Source organism: Pleurodeles waltl, chromosome 12, assembly GCF_031143425.1.
Source record: "Pleurodeles waltl isolate 20211129_DDA chromosome 12, aPleWal1.hap1.20221129, whole genome shotgun sequence".
Lineage (NCBI taxonomy): Eukaryota > Metazoa > Chordata > Amphibia > Caudata > Salamandridae > Pleurodeles > Pleurodeles waltl.
In genome coordinates this window covers 116233297-116240995 of record NC_090451.1, presented here as the reverse complement: position 1 = coordinate 116240995, position 7699 = coordinate 116233297, and the positions used below count along the sequence as shown (strand labels likewise).

Sequence of the window (7699 nt, the reverse complement as noted above, 5' to 3'; positions counted from 1 at the left end):
AAGAAAAAAACAACAATATGTGGGGGCCTGTTCCGAGCCCCTCCTGGCCTGGAGGAGTTTGGTCGGCCGTGGATTAAGTTTTTGCAGTGTTCACTTCCCCGACCCCAGCACTCATAGAACACTTGAGACTTGCAGGGCAGAGTGGTGGATCTTGTTAAGAAGTCTGGGCTTCTTGGTTTATGGGGAGTCTTGTCACTGGAAGCAGAGAGGTAAATATTTGCTGTGATCTGCTACTCAAAGAAAAGACCCTGATCTAACTTGAAAAGATGGGTTTTAAACAAACGCTAAATCTATCCACTCCACGGACACTTTGACCTTTTTTAAGCCTATCAGAGCCACACCAGGGTAGTCTTTTCAGAGCCCAAGTAGCTCGCCGTGATCGTATAGTGGTTAGTACTCTGCGTTGTGGCCGCAGCAACCTCGGTTCGAATCCGAGTCACGGCATTGTGGGTGGCAATGTCACGGCAGTTGGGCAGCATTTTTATTCTCACTTCTTAATATTTACATGAGTTAAGAGCTTGAACCTAATTTCAACGGTGAAATTAAATGTCTTTGAAGAACGCGTTAACAATGTTATTATTTATTTCACCTTTCTGCGCTTTTACGTTTGTGGCGGTCCTGATGTGAAAAGTATGAGCTACAGTTTGGTTTCACGGGACCCGGTCAGCAAGAGGGATGGATGTCTGTGTCTCCTGTACCTCCAGCGCCGAGGCTCCTGTACTGACACGGAGTAGCTTTCAATGTTGAAAGGGATCCTGCTAGTCAAATATCAGTTTTTGCAGCAATTCAGGCCGCGAAGAATAAAGGTCTAAAAATAAATATTTGTATAGAAAGTAAGACTGAGCTCCCAAGGGTCTGAAAGAAAGAGGCGACGGAGAAGGACACTGAGAGGCGCACTCACCCAATCAGCGTTTGGCTTCATCATCCCGCACCCGACGGATCACCGGGCAGCTAGAGGGAAAGTTTTAAAACTTAGGCCAAGTTTATTAGTCGTGGTCGAATCGTGAATTACACAATTACGCTCCTTTGTGGAATTTGGAGTAATGTGGGGAAAGACATCTACCCAAGAGCGGAGGAAAAGAGCGCGAGCAGCGGCTGTTGTGCCAGTTCTGTTGCATTTAGAGCGATTTTCTTGTGCAAAGTGTATATCAGGTTCCTTTCGGATCTGAGCGTGTATTTTGCACCAGGAAAATAGCCTTGTGTAATTCTGTACAACCTCGCATAATGTTGCTGTAATTTCGCGTAATTACACTGCAGTGAGTTACACTGGTTACGCCCATCCCTACATTTGACTCATGTTTAACAGAGAGGTCCGTCCATCTATGGATCCATTCATCTGTCCATCCATCTTTTTGCCTGTGTGCCTGCTTATCTATCTGCTCACCTACCTGTGCGTGACTGTGAACCTGTCTAACAGAGTGTTGATGCCTGGCTGTATGCTTTGTTAACACTATAACGCTCATAGGGACATTGAGGAGGACATCTTGGCGCTATGGTTTTTTTTGGTATGAAGCAACCGTTTTCAAATCCTGACAGTCCACACAAAGTTGATCATATGTGATCCCATTTTCGTACCAACAGCTGCTTCTCTATATACTTATCGGTCCACGTCTATTACTACATGTACTTTCTATTTACTTTCTATTTCAATCTGGGTATCTGCCTTACTGCCTATTTCTGCCCATCTCTGTTTATGTTCACACTTTAAAGCCTACATGCTGACTACCAAGGTCTTTGTGGCGTGGTTATTTCTAAAGCAGGCGCGTGTGATTTACAGCGGTTTCTGTGAAACTGATTATATCTCATCCATGATTTACTAACAGCTACATACCTGCCTTTCTGCCTACAAACCTGTACAGATGCATCGGTGCATGTGGCTTATTTATGACGATCTGTTTAACCTTCTATCCGTCCTTCTATCTGTGCAACTGTCTTACAGTTCCCCCTCTTTTATGTTGTTACAACACTATTTGTTAAACAAACCTTCACAGTCAGAAGGGCTTCCAGGCACTGTTATTTATTAAAAAAACTGCAAAGAACACCAGTTTATGCAATGTTGATGACATTTACTTCACCCCTTTATTGTTGCATTAATGGGTTTTCAAGTCACAAAACGGGTCCCTGATGAAGCCTAAGTGGACTTCTGAGCTGCTGTAGCTCTGTGGGGTCTCCAGCTCTCCTAGGGCCTCAGATCTACCACTACAACACCAGCCTTACCCTAAGTTGTGCAGCAGATTTTTTATTTTTTTTATTTATTGGTATTTCAGATGGTACATATTATTCACAGGATTGTAACAGGTTGCAGAGCTGTATGAATCTCCTTTCCATGACAACTTTTGAACAGTTACCCATTACGGCTATTATATTATGTTACCACCACGCTGAGGGCTGTTCCTTGCATAAATCTGTAAGCAGGCTTGTGATCTGTGGTGTGGGCCTCCTGTGGGTCTCCGGTTCAGCGCTGTATGCCCATGGAGCAGGGTGGTCGGTTGCCACCATTTCCAGCTCTGGCACGTCAGGTACTCATCATCTCTTATTACAACAAATAACAAGCAAGCCAAACAACTTGCCCAGAAACGAGACCTAACTACGCATCGTGTGAGTGTGTCTACAGCTGTATGGGGCCCAGCCGGGGGGTGGGAAGGGACCCAGGGGAACCCTCCCAGTGTATGATCTTCCAGGGAGGTCTAGGAGAGGTGTGTTTGTCGTGCTCCTAACTCCGCAAGTTAAGAGGCCCATCTGCATCGTCATCATAGTCATGTCAGGAGTGTTCCATTCTCCCGCCACCTCTGCCCATAGGGGAGCTATCTGTCTGTTCCACAGCCCTCTCATTTCTTCCCTCTGAAGTGCCCTTTCTTCTGCCTTGCCAAGGAAGTGATGTCTGCTTATAGCACGTGTCCTACTTTTATAATGTTTTCAGGGCACTTCGCCCACTTCATATCTAGCCAAAATCCTTTAGCACTGGGAGACCACATGTCTGCTGAATATCTTACCTCCACCATTGGGGGTATAAAAGGTGTACTTTGGCTCTGTTGTAAATTATTATATAGGGCTCAGTTTGGTTGGGCTGTGAATTGCTGTCAAGCTCTAAATCTCAGAATTCTCTTAGTCACACCTTTTTATGTCTTGCGTACACAGTGAATGTGCTGTGAGACATATTGTTTAGAATTCAGTGGGCTTACCACACGCCCATAGCTTACTTACCATTAATTGTTTTCTATGTCACTCACATTTGCAATATTTCGATTGCTTAGCTCCCATAGACTGAATCTTCCTTTCTTGTGTTCATTCCTCCATGGAGGATGGACCAAGTACATGTGTTCTTTTCGTCTTTCTACAGTACGCTCATTTTTATATTTTAAAAGTGTTTTCGTATCATTCTTGGATGTGCAATGTGCTTTCCAACATTCATGACAAGCATACAGCTTATTTTTCACCCTAAACGCCGTCTCTATTGACACTTTAGTTACTTTCTCACACTGTATTCCTCTACATGACTATACTCTACTCCCCTCAGTGCCACTGTTCTCTACACTGTGCAACTCTATACCACTCCACTCTACTCAGTTCTACTCCACTCTAATCTACATTGTTCCACTCTATCACTCCACTCTATGCCACTCTAATCTATGCCACTCCACTATACGCCACTTCATTCCACTTTATGCTACTCCATTCTATGCCACTCCACCCTGTCACTCTCTGCTATGCCCCTCTACTCCACTCCACTCCACTCTACTCTATGCCACTTCCCTTCATTCCTCTCTACGCCACCCTACTTCATAGAATGCCACTTTATGTGACTCTATGCCACTCTGCTCTACATCACTCTAGAATACTCAACTGAACTCTACTCTATACAATTCCACTCTACTTTACTCCTCTCCACTCTATGCCTCTCCACTCTATGCTACTCTACTCCAGTCTACTGTACGCCACTTTATTTTATCCCATTCTACTCTACACCACTGTACACCACTCAACTCTATGCCACTCTACTCCGTTGCACCCCTCTCTACTCTACGCTACTCTACTCCATGCTACTATACTCCACTCTAAGCCACTGTACTCTCCACCACTAAGCTCTATTCCACTCTACTGTATGCCACTCCATGCCACTCTAATCCACCCCACAGAATGCCACTCTACTCAACTCCATGCCATTTCACACTTTTGCACTCTACCCTACTCTGTGCCTCTCCATTCCACTCCATGCTACTCCACTCTATCCCACTACCCTCTACTCTAGTTCACTCTATGCCACTCCACTTTACTCTCTCCCACTCTACTCTATACTACTTCATTCCATGCCACTTCACTGTACTCCACTCCACTCCATCTCACACAATATCACTCAATGGCACTACATGCGCTCTACTCTATGCCACTCTGCTGCACACAACTCTATGCTGTGCCACTCTACACTACTCTCCTGTAGGCCTTTCTACTCTATGCCACTTTTTTCTCTGCTCCTCTCTACACCACAGTGTCACTCCATGCAACGCGACTGTATGCTACTCAACTCCACAACACTCTACTTCATGCAGTCCGACTCCACTCCTCCTAATTCTTTGCCACCCCTCTCCATGACACACTGTTCTCTGACTCTATGCCATTCCATGCCACTTCACTCTACACCACACTATGCCACTCTACACCACACTACTTTACTCTATGCTACTCTATGCCATTCTATGCAACCTCACTCCTCTCTACCCCACTCTGCTCTATGCCACTCCATTCCTCACAATGCTATTCAACGCCATGCCATGGCACACCACTTCATTATATTCCACTGTATTCTATGACACATTACGTCACTCTACTCTTTGCACTTCAATCTACTCCCTTCTATGACCCTCCATTCATCACCACTCCATTGTTTGCTAGTCAAGTTTACGCCACTTCATTCCACACAATGCAACTCTAAAGCAGTATACACCAAGCAGCTGAATGTGGCTGAAGAGACACCCAGAAAAGAAAAAAAAAACAATATGTGGGGGCCTGTTCCGAGCCCCTCCTGGCCTGGAGGAGTTTGGTCGGCCGTGGATTAAGTTTTTGCAGTGTTCACTTCCCCGACCCCAGCACTCATAGAACACTTGAGACTTGCAGGGCAGAGTGGTGGATCTTGTTAAGAAGTCTGGGCTTCTTGGTTTATGGGGAGTCTTGTCACTGGAAGCAGAGAGGTAAATATATGCTGTGATCTGCTACTCAAAGAAAAGACCCTGATATAACTTGAAAAGATGGGTTTTAAACAAACTCTAAATCTATCCACTCCACGGACACTTTGACCTTTTTTAAGCCTATCAGAGCCACACCAGGGTAGTCTTTTCAGAGCCCAAGTAGCTCGCCGTGATCGTATAGTGGTTAGTACTCTGCGTTGTGGCCGCAGCAACCTCGTTTTGAATCCGAATCACGGCATTGCGGATGGCAGTTGGGCAGCATTTTTATTCTCACTTCTTAATATTTACATGAGTTAAGAGCTTGAACGTAATTTCAACGGTGAAATTAAATGTCTTTGAAGAACGCGTTAACAATGTTATTATTTATTTCACCTTTCTGCGCTTTTACGTTTGTGGCGGTCCTGATGTGAAAAGTATGAGCTACAGTTTGGTTTCACGGGACCCGGTCAGCAAGAGGGATGGATGTCTGTGTCTCCTGTACCTGCAGCGCCGAGGCTCCTGTACTGACGCAGAGTAGCTTTCAATGTTGAAAGGGATCCTGCTAGTCAAATATCAGTTTTTGCAGCAATTCAGGCCGCGAAGAAAAAAGGTCTAAAAATAAATATTTGTATAGAAAGTAAGACTGAGCTCCCAAGGGTCTGAAAGAAAGAGGCGACGGAGAAGGACACTGAGAGGCGCACCCACCCAATCAGCGTTTGGCTTCATCATCCCGCACCCGACGGATCACCGGGCAGCTAGAGGGAAAGTTTTAAAACTTAAGCCAAGTTTATTAGTCGTGGTCGAATCGTGAATTACACAATTATGCTCCTTTGTGGAATTTGGAGTAATGTGGGGAAAGACATCTATCCAAGAGCGGAGGAAAAGAGTGCGAGCAGCGGCTGTTGTTCCAGTTCTGTTGCATTTAGAGCGATTTTCTTGTGCAAAGTGTATATCAGGTTCCTTTCGGATCTGAGCGTGTATTTTGCACCAGGAAAATAGCCTTGTGTAATTCTGTACAACCTTGCATAATGTTGCTGTAATTTCGCGTAATTACACTGCAGTGAGTTACACTGGTTACGCCCATCCCTACATTTGACTCATGTTTAACAGAGAAGTCCGTCCATCCATTGATCCATTCATCTGTCCATCCATCTTTTTGCCTGTGTGCCTGCTTATCTATCTGCTCACCTACCTGTGCGTGACTGTGAACCTGTCTAACAGAGTGTTGATGCCTGGCTGTATGCTTTGTTAACACTATAACGCTCATAGGGACATTGAGGAGGACATCTTGGCGCTATGTTGTTTTTTGGTATGAAGCAACCGTTTTCAAATCCTGACAGTCCACACAAAGTTGATCATATGTGATCCCATTTTCGTACCAACAGCTGCTTCTCTATATACTTATCGGTCCACGTCTATTACTACATGTGCTTTCTATTTACCTTTCTATTTCAATCTGGGTATCTGCCTTACTGCCTATTTCTGCCCATCTCTGTTTATGTTAACACTTTAAAGCCTACATGCTGACTACCAAGGTCTTTGTGGCGTGGTTCTTTCTAAAGCAGGCGTGTGTGATTTACAGCGGTTTCTGTGACGCTGATTATATCTCATCCATGATTTACTAACAGCTACATACCTGCCTTTCTGTCTACAAACCTGTACAGATGCATCGGTGCATGTGGCTTATTTATGACGATCTGTTTAACCTTCTATACGTCCTTCTATCTGTGCAACTGTCTTACAGTTCCCCCTCTTTTATGTTGTTACAACACTATTTGTTAAACAAACCTTCACAGTCAGAAGGGCTTCCAGGCGCTGTTATTTATTTAAAAAACTGCAAAGAACACCAGTTTATGCAATGTTGATGACATTTACTTCACCCCTTTATTGTTGCATTAATGGGTTTTCAAGTCACAAAACTGGTCCCTGATGAAGCCTAAGTGGACTTCTGAGCTGCTGTACCTCTGTGGGGTCTCCAGCTCTCCTAGGGCCTCAGATCTACCACTACAACACCAGCCTTACCCTAAGTTGTGCAGCAGATTTTTTATTTTTTTTATTTATTGGTATTTCAGATGGTACATATTATTCACAGGATTGTAACAGGTTGCAGAGCTGAATGAATCTCCTTTCCATGACAACTTTTGAACAGTTACCCATTACTGCTATTATATTATGTTACCACCACGCTGAGGGCTGTTCCTTGCATAAATCTGTAAGCAGGCTTGTGATCTGTGGTGTGGGCCTCCTGTGGGTCTCCGGTTCAGCGCTGTATGCCCATGGAGCAGGGTGGTCGGTTGCCACCATTTCCAGCTCTGGCACGTCAGGTACTCATCATCTCTTATTACAACAAATAACAAGCAAGCCAAACAACTTGCCCAGAAACGAGACCTAACTACGCATTGTGTGAGTGTGTCTACAGCTGTATGGGGCCCAGCCGGGGGGGGGAAGGGACCCAGGGGAACCCTCCCCAGTGTATGATCTTCCAGGGAGGTCTAGGAGAGGTGTGTTTGTCGTGCTCCTAACTCCGCAAGTTAAGA

General features: G+C 44.9%; 1 non-coding gene across 1 annotated transcript; it reads left to right on the top strand.

Annotated features, from left to right (window-relative positions):
- The first annotated feature begins 372 nt into the window (after positions 1–372).
- On the top strand, positions 373–444 carry TRNAH-GUG (transfer RNA histidin (anticodon GUG)). The gene has a single exon. It is a non-coding gene; the product is annotated as a tRNA-His (tRNA).
- Positions 445–7699: the final 7255 nt, after the last annotated feature.